The sequence below is a fragment of the Hylobates moloch genome, unplaced genomic scaffold, assembly GCF_009828535.3.
Source record: "Hylobates moloch isolate HMO894 unplaced genomic scaffold, HMol_V3 SCAFFOLD_1, whole genome shotgun sequence".
Taxonomy (NCBI): domain Eukaryota; kingdom Metazoa; phylum Chordata; class Mammalia; order Primates; family Hylobatidae; genus Hylobates; species Hylobates moloch.
Genome location: NW_026652276.1, coordinates 218,310,514 through 218,324,113, shown reverse-complemented (window position 1 = coordinate 218,324,113; position 13,600 = coordinate 218,310,514). Strand labels below are relative to the sequence as shown.

Sequence of the window (13,600 nt, the reverse complement as noted above, 5' to 3'; positions counted from 1 at the left end):
GAATGCGCCTGGGCTATTTATTTCTCTCCCTCATTGCCTGTTTTGTTGTTGTTGTTGTGTATATTTAGAGGTTGTTGCTCAGGCTGCTCTCTCCTTCTCTCTGTAGATTCTGACAATGACCCCTTCTAGTTTCCACCTCAGATCTAAAGGAGGTAAATCTTTTTTTGTTGCTCATCTCAGTATGTTTCAACATCTCTCCTTGGTGTTCCTTAACTCAGCTCATGCAATTTTAAATAATGCATTCATGAAATTATCCTCAGTGCATCCACTTGAGTATGCCATCTGCCTCTTGCTGGGACTCTTCTTCCAGTGCTGCTATGTAAAACTTCCATTCTGTTTAGACAGGTTTACTCACAGTGTCTTAGATATCCACGGTGGCTTCCCCACCTCCACATGTGTAATGGCCTATGCCCCTTTATCCCACAGACTATACCCAAACCAAATTTAACTATGCTTATGTGAGTGAAATGATGGTACAGATTTTTTGGGAAAAGAATGATCACGTACTATTTTATAAAATGTCTTACTTTTGAAAGTATTTTAGTCAACATTATTTTATCTGTCCATATCTTATGCAAGCTTCTTTGGGCAAAGTCTGTTTCTTTCCATTTTATGAATTTCCCTGTGGCATCAACCTCTTTGCCATGCACATTGGAAAATGTATTTGCTGATTTAAATTAGCTCTGATTTAGAATACTTTTTGAATCTTTTGTGCATTCAAGTAAGCATAAAATAGCTCAACTTTCCACACTATAACAAACTTCCAAGACAACTATAAGCATAACCTACATCTACATAGGACTTCTTAGGCCATCCAATCTGCTTTGATTTGGGGGTTTGGTGGAGAGCCAGGAATGTTAGGATCAGCTCCGATCCTCAGAAAAATAATGGAGCCTCTGTGTTTCACTAGTGTGCAATTATGGGCTAAGTGGTGTGGTGCCTGGTATTGCTAAGCCAGAAATTGTACAGAGTCCCCTCTGTTTCAACAAGCTTCAACTTATGCCATGTGAAATCAGAGTTCTACTCTCCACCCCCTGCCACCACAGAAATCCCCAAACAATTGGCTGCAATGTAAATAGGGTGAGGGTTTTATTTTTAATCAGTAGTTTTTTAATAGAGCCTAGAAGGGAATACTTATTGGAAAGGCAGATAACATCAAAATGATCTCCTGGCATCTGGCAATTGGTAGAGATGTGAGCTCCAAAACCAAGTTGTCTCTACTCTTTCTCCTGCCTTCACTCTTATTCCCCATTCCCTTAACTCTCTTCTTCCTTTGTCAACCTTTCTGTTTATACATTAGTGTTTTAATATGTCTACTTGAATTTTTCTTGGCTTTGGAATTTCTCCAGGAGTATGGTATTTTAGTCTTTTACCTCTCACAATTTTTCTTGATTGCTTACAGAAATATTTATTATCATGATTACTATAAATGATGATAATGGCAATATGGTTTACAGCTTATCAGATAATTTCACATACGTTTATCTCACTTGCTACAATTCTATTTGAAATAGAGGACAGATTCTTTTAATACTTAAAGAGATGGAGATTCAGCAAGATCTGATGATTTGCTTTGGATTTTTCATTAAGTAAGTGAGAAAGAACTCTGAGACCAAAGGAATGAGATTTTCCAATTAAACTCTACTGGCTCTCCACAGCTTCATGCTACCCAGGCTTTTGAATCTTGTTCACTAATCACTCAAGGTACTAGTGACCCTTCAAGTGACCCTTCTTTTCTGCTTCTTTTCAAGCAGAAAAAGAGGTGGGAGCAGGGGCTGAGGCAGCTGACAGTTCCCTAGCTAGGTTCAAGTTTCTTCATCCATTTGCTCCAGAGCTTTCTGGAGGGCAAAGTTCCATTTAACATACTTATTGGCACTGGTGAAGTGGAAAAAATTAGTATATGAAGTACCGGCCAATACAAATATAAAGTGAGCCACATACGTAATCTTAACTTTTTTAAAACCACGTGAAAAAAAGGAAAAATAAACAGATGAAATTAATTCTAATAATATATTTTATTTAATCCAATATATACAAAATATTTTTACCATCTAAATCAATATAAACTTGTGAATGATATACTTTATATTCATTTTTTTCATACTGCTTTTGAAATTCAGTGTGTATTTTACACTTACACCACGTCTCCATTTGGACTAGCCACATTTTAAGTATTCACCAGTCACATGGGAGTAGTGCCTATTTGATTTAAAAATGAGGCTCTAGAACAGATGAGAAATTTCATCTTGGCAAGGCAGCAATTGGTAAGGTACTCCTAGCTCACATCCCAGTCCTCGATATTTCAGCAGAGCTACAATGGTGTCTGCTTTGAGAATATCAGATATATAATCAAAATATTCATATGAAAGTCCAAGCAATAAAAAAGAACATTTTGAATAATATCTACTATACTTCAAGCTCCACAAAGGCCAGGACTGAGCCTGTGTTACTCATTGTTCTATGTGTAATGACTGATTGAATGAATAAGTATATTTGAGATATTTTTACATTCTTTTTCTGTTCATAGAGTCTCTAAAATCTGATGTGTATTTCACACTTATAGTACATTTCCAGTCTGACTACTTACATTTCGTGGGCTTAATAGCCACAAGTGGCTAGTGACTACTGTATTAGACAGGAGAGATCTGGATTGTTGGGATACAAGATTGACTCTGTCATCAACATAAGTCACCAGATGGGTGACCCAGGGCAAGTTATTTTATTTCTTTTTTATTGTTTGCCAAACTCTCTGAAAGCATGAGTTCCAACTTAAAATTCTGTGAGTCACTTTATATAAAGAAAGAAAAACAAAACAGCAGTGATATCTGATGCCCATACCTAATCCCACACCCACTTAAAACAGCCATCTTTATTACTATTTCAAATAATTTGGCTAATAGAAATGGCATACGTCTTTATTTGCCTTCCATGTGTTTCTCCAAATGTACAAATACAAATGCCACAAAGATATGTAGCTAGAAGCACTGAGGGGAGTTCAAGACACAATATTATACTGGGCTTTTCAGTAACTGCAACTTGGCCTGTTTTCTGGTAGCTGAGGTGGATGGCAGAGAAACTTGCTAACAGGCCAGACTCTCTTGGTGGGGCATGAGATGGCCTGGTAGGGAGTGGGTGATTCTAATTTGGCTTCTGACTAGATACTTGACTGATAAGCAAAACAGACAGAGTCTAAATTTTAAGAGGAAACTTAAATGTCAGGACCAAGGCTATTGTCCATCATGATGCAAATTGTGCTCTGCACAAGGTTGCCCAAGCCAGAGAGATAGTCAGGAGAACTTCTCTGTATGATGCCCAGTGTACTCCTGTGTGAGCTTGTGTTCACCTGGAAGAAGAGGTGCCTTCTGAAATTTTGTTCAAGGGCACTTCATGGGCCATCACCAGCCCTACTAAGGACCTAAGCAGACTGTATTCAACACCCGAGCTATGGCTAGAATGAAGAACTCCCCATCCAGCTAAGCTGCAAAAAGTAACAACAACAATAATAAAAAGAAATCAGCTTGCAACTAAGGTCTAAAATATGGAAGCCTTTATATATCTAAATTTTTGCCTAAATGAGTATTATTCCTTTCTAGGAAGTAAAATAAAAGGGGAAAAAGATGGTGAAACTCTGTAAATACGTGTGTAAGAACAGACTCAAGATATACTTGTAATACTCTCTGTCAACATTTTTTGCTTGCATGATATATCAAAACTTTTTTTCCTTCAATTTTAAATAGTTCCATTTAAAAAGGGAGGTCATAGCACAGAGAGTCTTTAGGGCAGTGGAACGTCTCTGTATGATGCTATAATGGTGGATACATTCTACATTTGTGCAAATCCATAGAATGTACGACACCAAGAATGAACCCTAATGTAAATATGGACTTTGAGTGATGATGTGTCAACGAAAGTTCGTTAATTATAACATATGTACCACTCTGGTGGGAGATGCTGATCATGGGGGAGGTTATGCATGTGCGGCGGCAGGGAGTATACAGGAAATCTCTATTTCCCACTCTGTTTTGCAGTGAACCTAAAACTGTGCTAGAAATAAAGTCTATTTTTAAAAAAAGTAAAGTCAGGACATGAGTTTGCCATCTTTATGATGCTGAGTATGGTAGAATCATCCACAGCTTCACATTCCAAGATAAAATATTTCTGTCTTCCTCAGCACCCTGCACAAGTAACTCCACTCTAATTACTAGCATTTCAAGTATGCTAGCCCAGAAACTTTATCAATCATATGAGGAATAACTTCTAAAGGTATTTAGGGGTGTTTGCTTTTTAAATTCTTCCTCAGTATAGTTATACTGCTTGGGAGGTGGAAGGATGGCTGCCCCCTATGTGCGCACACTGGCTTCAGTCACCTGTGTCTCATCCCGTCAGTCAGGAAGTAGGAGCTAGTTTCACTCCATCTATTTATGGATTCTACCTTTTCTCTTTTATCTCTCAACTTCACTGTTGAGCAGTTTTAGGCCTAAGCCAATTCAAGTGTTCAGCTCCATCACAAGACCCAACTTATGTTAACCAATTTAGAAGACCAGGAGTGGTTTGAGGAAAGGAAAGCCTTGTGGCTTGTTACATTTTGATAAGAATGCAAAATGGTAAGTGTCATGAGATGGAAACTATGTAAAAATGAATGAATATGCATGTGGGTAAAGGATAGAAGGTAATTAGAAATTAAAACAATTCTGATAGGGTGTTAGGACTAAAGATTCAGTTATTTTCTTTTTCAAGTTTCTAAAATACTGTGTTATTTCACATTTTGATTACTTTTTTTTTCCTTTTGGAAAATGACCCCACCAACATGCCAAAACTCACCCACCCACTTGACCCTAAATGGAATACAGTCAACCCTCTCTTTCTGTGGGTTCCACATGTGTGGAATTCAGCCAACCCTGAACTGAAAATATTCAGGAGAGAAAAATAGATGGTTGTGTCTGTACTGAACATGTACAGACTTTTGTTCTTGTCATTATTTCCTAAACAATACAGTATAGCAGCCATTTACATGGCATTCACATTGTGTGAGGCATTTGTATTAGTCTGTTCTCATGCTGCTAATAAAGACTTACCTGAGACTGGGTAATTTATAAAGGAAAGAGGTTTAATGGACTCACAGTTCCACGTGGCTGGAGACGCCTCACAATTATGGCAGAAGACAAAGGAAGAGCAAAGGGATGTCTTATGTGGTGGCAGGCAAGAGGGCGTATACAGGGGAACTCTCCTTTATAAAACTATCAGATCTCCTGCGACTTATTCACTACCATGAGAACAGCACAGGAAAAACCCGCCCCCATGATTCACTTACCTCCCACCGGGTCCCTCCCATGACAGACAGAATAAACAACTTCTCATGGGAATAAATATATATCACAATTTTTGTGCATAACTATAAGTCACATTTTATAGATGTATTTAATGAATCCCATATTGCTTATTGACAATTTTTCATCATTCAGCTTCAATCATTTTGAAACCATAGTAGTTCAAACTTTTACAAACCCAATTTGAATATTGCTTAAAAAATACCTTTCAAATGTTCCACATTGTGTGATGAAGAGAAATGGTTGATGTGGGTGAAAAAACACTTATTTCAAGTAAAAATTTATGTTATTATTTTTTTTTTAAATTGGAAGAGAATAGGAAAGGGGAACATAACCCCATGTTTTGCCAAAACATTTTAAGTCAGACCTGAAAATGAAATGTGGTTTTGAGGGAAGTCAAAAGCCCTTGAATGTTATCTACTGGCCACTCCAGCTCACCTCCAAATTCTTGAAGTTGGTTTTGAGTCAGTCACTTGTCCTATGTATTTATTTCTTGCACTATAAGAAGAGATAATAATAATAACTCATCTACTCAACTTGGTTATAATAAGGTTCAGGTGATATAATGAATGTGGTAATACACTGGACACTCTAAAGCATTACTTACATATTATTAATATAACCATTATTTATTTATAATTTCATATGATCAGATGACCAGAGGAATTTGATGAACCTACTACTATTGATATTTTCTTGCATATGTGTTTGTAGGAAATTGATTATATTTTTTACAGATAAAGCAAGCTTGTTTTCAAGTTAACCAGAAGTACCCGTTAAAGTCTTAATCACAGGTTAACCCTTGTTTCCTATTTAAAACACCATTTGTTTTTATTGCCATATGATATGATTTGGCTGTGTCCCCACCCAAATCTCATCTTGAATTCCCACATATTGTGGGAGGGACCTGGTGGGAGGTGATTGAATCATGGGGGCAGGTCTTTCCCATGCTGTTCTCATGATAGTGAATAAGCCTCACAAGATCTGACAGTTTTAAAAGGGGGAGTTTCCCTGCAGGAGCGCTCTCTTTTTGGCTGCTGCCATCCATGTAAGATGTGACTTGCTCCTCCTTGCCTTCCACCATGATGGTGAGTCTTCCCCAGCCATGTGGAACTATAAGTCCAATTAAACCTCCTTGTTTTGTAAATTGCCTGGTCTCCAGTTTGTCTTTATCAGTAGCATGAAAATGGACTAATACACCATATAACAAATTATTATAAATGTAATGACTTAAAACAATTCCCATTGATTTACTCATATTATGTAAATCAGAAGTTCAGGTATGATGTGATTGAGTTCTCTGCTCAGGGTCGTGAAACTGAAATCAAGATGGTGGTTGAACTGTGCTTCTTTCTGGAAATTTTGCAGAAGAGCAAACTTACAGGTTGATTCAGATCATCAGCCATATTTCGTTTGTTGCAGTTGTAGGAATGAGGTCCCTCTTTCCTTGCTGTCAGCTGTCGGCCACTTAGCTCATAGAGATCATCCTTGCCAAGTGATTTGTCCATTTCAAAGCCAGCAGGAGAATTTCCTTGGGCCAGCTCCCTCTCACACTTGAAATTTCTGACTTTCTCTGTCTCTGACCACAAGACCCAGATTTAATGGCCTCATGCACTTAGGTCAGGGCCACCTAGATAATATCCCTATTTTAAGGTTGACTGATTTGGAACCTTAATGTCACCTGTGAAATCCCTTTACAGCAACACTTGGATTCGTGGTTGCTCGATCCATAAGTCATGTGTTCTTGGGAGTGTCTTTTAATTCTGCCTAACACACACCTGAAAGCCAAAGTTCTCTTCCAATGATTCACAGGACTGCTGTTTCCCTTTGATAAAAAAGAAACCCTCCAGTGTAAAAGTCATTCGAAAGATAAACTGCTAGGGTGCTGAGAGATCCCATTTCAATACCAAGGCTCTAATTTCATGACAATAGCTATGTTCCCTTCTTTTATCAATCTTGAGAATATGTTTAGAAGTCAAATATACCAAGTTTGAATCTTGCTTTTACCACTTCTCCTGAGTTGAGTGACATGCTGAACCTGTTTGATTCTCTTTTCCATCTGTAAATGGTAATAATACTACCTACTTCGCAAGGTGATTGCGACTATTAAATAAGACTATGTGTGCATATAAACATATCTTACCATAGCACCTGCATATAAGTGCAAAATAAATAGTAATCTTAACATTATTTCAGTGGGGAGGTTTATATTATTATCGTGTGGAGGCTTTCGTTATTATCTGATTTGGAGTAATCTGTTGGCGTTTTAAAATTAAATCCACCATCCAGCAGAAGATATGATTTTGCCCCTGTTGTACTTTTACTGAAAATCTTTTCCCCTAATAATATCATTATTAATGAATACGTTATGTATAACTTTAGTTTTCTTGAGGAATAATAGGTCTAAAGTCTTCAAACTTCAGATAAAAGGTTTCTTCCCCTCAAATAAATTCCATCTCTACACTTGATCTTAGCCAAAAGGCTGAGAAGCAATTGTTTTCTTTCCATCTCTATGCAAATATTTATTCTTTGATTTTAAGGTCCCAATACGGAATTTAAAAAACACAATTAGCTTTAGATAAAATTCAGTAAATACATCTGATGATAAAAATCTGGGCTGTTTTCATTGGAGGCCCCTGGAATGTGGTCAGATATCCTTTAAAGCATAAATAATAATTACAAATCGCATTTAACATATTAGAAAACTGGGTGGGCAAGGTGTGTTTCATGTCTCCTGAGAACTGAAGGACAAAATTGAGATGAAAACCAGGCAAAGCTTCTGAGTTACTCTCATTATTTTAGCAAATGTTTGGCCAGGAAAGTGAGGCAGTATAACCAATTCATAACTTTGTTGTATCATAAAATTTTTGAAAGCCAATATATCCAAACAATTAACTCATCTGAGCAAATTATTCGGGGCAACAGCTTATTAAACAATTCATTTATTAAGACTCACTTTGAGACCTTCATCTCACTAAACTATTATAATATGAACTTTGCTGAATCCTAATCAATTCCCTGCTTTGAAAGATTCAACTTATACCACTTGAGACCTGACCCCAAAGCCCTGGAAATATCCTCTTTTACCTATTCCTTCTGAGACACTAAGATGTAGTCAAGGTTATCCTCTTTGCTGCTGTGGTAGGTTTAATAAAATCAGCTTTGCTTAGTCAGTAGATTTTTCTGGTTGGTTTTCTAGAGGAACTCAACTGTTGAAAGTAATTATCATATATATCTTTTATAATCTGGAAAAAACATTATTAAAGAAAATAAGTCATCTAATAGCATCCCCCCGGCTTCAGAATGAACTGTACTATAGACATTTTGGAGCACATACAATGTAAGCCCTTTTTTTTCTTTATTCTTTCTTGACACAGTATCAGATCTTTTATTGTCATCAAGTAATCAGTGAGAGAGTTCAAACTGAGGTGAGATCATCAGGTATTTGTAAGACTTTTAATTATATGGAACATTTTGTCATATTGAATACAGGCATTGTCACACATTCATGAAAACCTTCAGGTTTTAGTTTAGGTTCTTTATGGATGAGGGTCATATAGTACATTTTCTATGTCCACAGAATCTTGTATATAACAGAACTAAACAAATTCCGGTTGTTGGATTAGGAGTTTAAGGACCAATTTAAGGTCACTCCCTTTTTAAAATTATCTGAAAAAAATGCATATTTTGTCTTACTTATTTCACATCCTGGGTGTCCCTAAGCAGAAAGGAACTCCATGTCATACCAACAACAGCCGACAAGCTTTAAATATACATAGTGATCAGGTTTGGGCCACTTAAATTACTTTTTACAAGTCCTCCGGAAATCGAAGTTATTTGAAAGAAGCACTATAAGTAGAGGTGACAGCAAATTGTTCATAAATTGTGCATGTGAAATTCCAAAGGAGGCAGCAGAAACATTTTTACTAACCAAACATCAAGTATCACATCATTTGGGGGAACAAGCCGTGTTTATTCAATGTGCTGCTTTGTAAACATAGCACAGAGATTTCAGTCTATGAAATGGGATAGCTGATGATTACTTTCATGAAACACGAATGAGAGTTTTTACATAATAAATAGAATAATTAGGACTCAAATCAAGTTAAGTTCTTTTTTTATCTACGTAAACATTTATTTTTTATTTTTTTATTTTTTCTTCTCTCTTGTCTTTTTTATTATTATACTTTAAGTTTTAGGGTACATGTGCACAATGTGCAGGTTTGTTACATATGTATCCATGTGCGATGTTGGTGGAGGGACAGCATTAGGAGATATACCTAATGATAGATGGCGAGTTGATGGGTGCAGCACAACAACATGGCACATGGATACATATGTAAGTTAAGTTCTTATCTGGCTTCGGTATTAACTATCTGTGTGGTTGGGAGTAAGTTATGCAATCTATTAAATCTTCAATTTTATAGTCTAGTAACTACAAATTAACAATGCCTGCCATGTTTATCTCACAGTGATTTTGTAGAATTGAGCAAGATAGAATCATAGCAGTTGGGGGCTGAAAATTAGTTAAGGCTTACTTAGTCCAACTAAGTATGGAAACACGCTTTGAAGAAGAAAGTTTAGTACCATATATATGGTAACTTCTGATTTTTAACTCATTCTGAAACTATTCTTCCAAATATTTATGTATTTTCCCAGTTGAGGTGCTTATCTCTACATTTGCATCACTCAGCTTGGTACCTGGTATTTATTATGCATTCACACTATAAATTTGTTCAGTCTAAATGAATGATTAAGTAAAAAAGAAATTATTTATCTTCGATGGATAGACTGGCTCACTTTTCTCCTGTTTTACTTTTATGTGTGTTGATTTGGTTTACATATTCGTAAGTTGGATATGATGTTCTTATTCTACCCCTCTGGGGTATTATGATAATTGAGGTGAAAATAGGAATTGATCATAAGAAAGATCCTTTGCTGGAAGCTGGTAACATGAGTTGCTATTGAGATTTTCTGAAAGTGTAATCAAACAGTAGGCCAGAGGGAGCAAGTAACCATGAATACTGGGGTTTGTTTAGAGAGCTAAGGGTTCATGCCTTTATGTACTAATTTTTCCAACTATCAAACCTTGTAGGTATAGTCTTATAAAAGGTATTTCAATACTTTCCCATATTGCTGATTACATAATGCCTTATAAATATACCTCAATGACTTTGTCTATCTTAATTAATATCAATATTGTGAAGTCTGTGGGTGCTTCTATTAGGGTAAACTGAGTTATTGGGAGTTATTTGACTCCACCCTAAATGACTCTAAACTAGGTGCATGTGAGTTTTAAAAAATAATTTCCCCATGTTTTCCTTTATTTTGATTGGATACCAAAATACTTGGCTGTAGCATTTATTTTCCTTCCATTTCCTACATATGTGAAAACCAGATAACCAAGACTGTAGAATATACATAAAATTCAAAAGATAATGATTGGTATTCTAAGAGTATCAGCCACATGCTATTGTTTCATTGGGTTTGGCTGGTCAGTCTTTTAAAATTCATTCACTTATTCACCGTTTGCCATGTGCCTAGGCACTTTACTGGAGACAGGGGTAGAAAGATGATATAGGACATATATTTCTAGATACATGAAGTTGCTGGATTTACACTCCAATTAAACAAAGATGTTATTATATGGTCTAAAGGAAATACTGTGATTTACGTTAGCAATTATTTTATTTTTATTTTTATTTTTGAGATGGAGTCTCACTCTGTTGCCTAGGCTGGAGTCCAATGGTGCCATCTCGGTTCACTGCAATCTCCACCTCCCAGGTTCAAGTGATTCTCCTGCCTCAGCCTCTTGAGTAGCTGGGACTACAGGCACACTCCACCATGTCTGGCTAATTTTTGTATTTTTAGTAGAGACGGGGTTTTACCATGTTGGCCAGGCTGGTCTTGAACTCCTGACCTCAGGTGATCTGCCCACCTTGGCCTCTCAAAGTGCTGGGATTACAGGCGTGGGCTACCGCGCCTGGCCTAGGTTAGCAACTACTTTAAATTCAGTTAAAATTTGCAACTGCAAGGTAATAGTCTCTAATCTGTTTGAGTGTTAGTTCCTGCTTCATAGTCACATCAGGTACATTATATTATAATCAGAGTTAATTCTGTATCCTATTATCTATGTATGAGCTGCTAAGAATTCAACCTCATTTCTCACTGAGAAAAATTACATGAAATTTAGTGTATAGAATCCAGCTCAATATAAGGAAGAACTTTCTAACAATTTCAGCTTCTCAGAAATGGAATGTACTGATTTGCTCATTAGCTTTGCTTTTTTATGTATACTTACCATTTATATATATATTCTCTTCATTGAGAATATAGTTAATATTGATTCTCTCACCAATGTAATTCCACAATTATTCCAATTTTATGTTCCTGCTTGAACTAGAATCCTTTTGATGTTTTTATTCTAATTATTAAGTCTTTACAGAACAGGTGAAGGAGGGAATCTTCTATCAATTTCTTGTAGCCACCTCTTCAAGTTAACTTCTCCAGTATGTAGTCATCTAACAGTGTATGTACCTCATAATATTATTGTCTAACGAAAACACCATTATCTTAGTGGTATATTTTCAGGGTATTTGTCAAATGATTTCCTGAAGCCAAGATACTCAAGATACTCTATGGCAATAAAATCACTATTATTAACCACTTTCTGAAGAACTAAATGAGGTTTATTTGGCATGAACAAACCATTTTGATCTTTTAGTTACTCTTTGATAAATTTCCATGGTAGTTTTAGCCTTTAGGCTAATTATTTCTGAGAAGGAGAGAGGTCAGTGAGTGGGAGCATTTGATGCTTCCAAGGAAAGAAAGTTAAAAAAAAAAGAAAAATAAAAGACTTCTTCCTTTTTGACATGGTAACTGTGCAGAACTTCAGAAGACCGGGAAGGGTCTTCCTGAAAGGGTCAGGAAGCAATTGATTTGTACATACCATTATAAAATCTGATGCTCATTTTCACATTCATTTATCAACACTGCATGCATTAAATCATTAGGTAGAAGGAGATTGAGTAGGACTATGTGTATGAGGGAGGATGGTGAAAATGAGGTCCAAATGACCATGTTAGAAGGAAAGAAAAGTGGGCTTTTAGAGGTTACAGTGAGTGATCAGAATCACCGTCCCTGATTTTAGCATTTCTAATTTCTAATAAGTCACATTTCTTTCTTTCTTTTGGCATATTTTTTAGTAGCAAATCTTTCACCATTGCGAAAATTATGGTGAAGAATTCAAATAATGTAGCAGAGTGGATGAGGATGGGTATCCTTATCAAACTATAAGGCCACTTGAAGTTTTAAACTAACCTCATGTAATGTTCTAGTTTTGGAAGATGTCACTAGGTCTCTAATGAAATACGTTTGCCAGGCTTCTAACAAGATTTTTCTCTTTCCCAAAGCAACACTCTGAATAATCAATGAAGCCTTTCCTTGATTTCTTTTCTCGTTTTTTTTCTTTTTTTCTGTTCTTCTTTATTTTTTTAGTCAATGAGCTCAGCCCTAAATGAAAGCTGGAGTTGTATGAACTGAATTGGCTGGAAATAGTAGCTGAAAGGCGTGCAAATCAAAGCTGGCAAGTTCAGCTCTTCCGTTCTTGAAGGAGTAGCTAACTTCAATCCAAATGGCTTCCTGGGCAATTGTTCGATTATTCTAGGGTTTTGTTCCTTGTATGGAACCAGCCATTAATAACCTATTTTTTGCCAGCTAAACCAAGAAAATACACATCTCATCTTTACCTTGCTGTGCCTTAGTACCCATGTGTACACTTCCTAGCAGTGTGGGAACTGTGTGGGATGGGATTTTACATCATTTGTGGAGTGGAGGTGGGAGTGAAGGGGATAGGCTTCAGGCTCTTTGATATTTTCTGCTCCACTCTAGCCTAGCACACGACCTAAATTACAGACAGCAGAGAAACTAGGAGCTCTGGAAATCAAGTAGCCTCATCCTCATTCACTTTGGTACCTATGGTAAGGGCCAGGACTTCTAATATTTTTGTGGGAGATACATATGTCTCCACACACACATACAAACCTACATTTTCTGGAGTAGAAATTATTTGCAATTTTGCTTTTGGAAATTATTTGCCTCCAATTAATTTATTTTTAGATCATCACTAAGTATATTGAAAAATCCTTGCAAAGAGAGAAAATCTAATCTAAAGATGACTTTTAAATATAGCAAACTTTCTGATCGTTAAATGTCATACTTTATTAATGTAATGTTTTGTTATGTAGCCATTTTTAATCATATTATTAATTCAA

The 13,600-nt window shown here is 36.3% G+C and overlaps 1 protein-coding gene and 1 non-coding gene across 4 annotated transcripts in view; one reads left to right on the top strand and one right to left on the bottom strand.

Annotated features, from left to right (window-relative positions):
• The window catches only part of PTN (pleiotrophin), a 114,084-nt gene that overhangs the window by 44,550 nt on the left and 55,934 nt on the right, over nt 1-13,600 (top strand). The gene's annotated exons all lie outside the window — the stretch shown is intronic.
• LOC116809886 (small nucleolar RNA SNORD81) lies at nt 8,700-8,775 on the bottom strand. Its single transcript, XR_004370050.1, has one exon. It is a non-coding gene; the product is annotated as a small nucleolar RNA SNORD81 (small nucleolar RNA).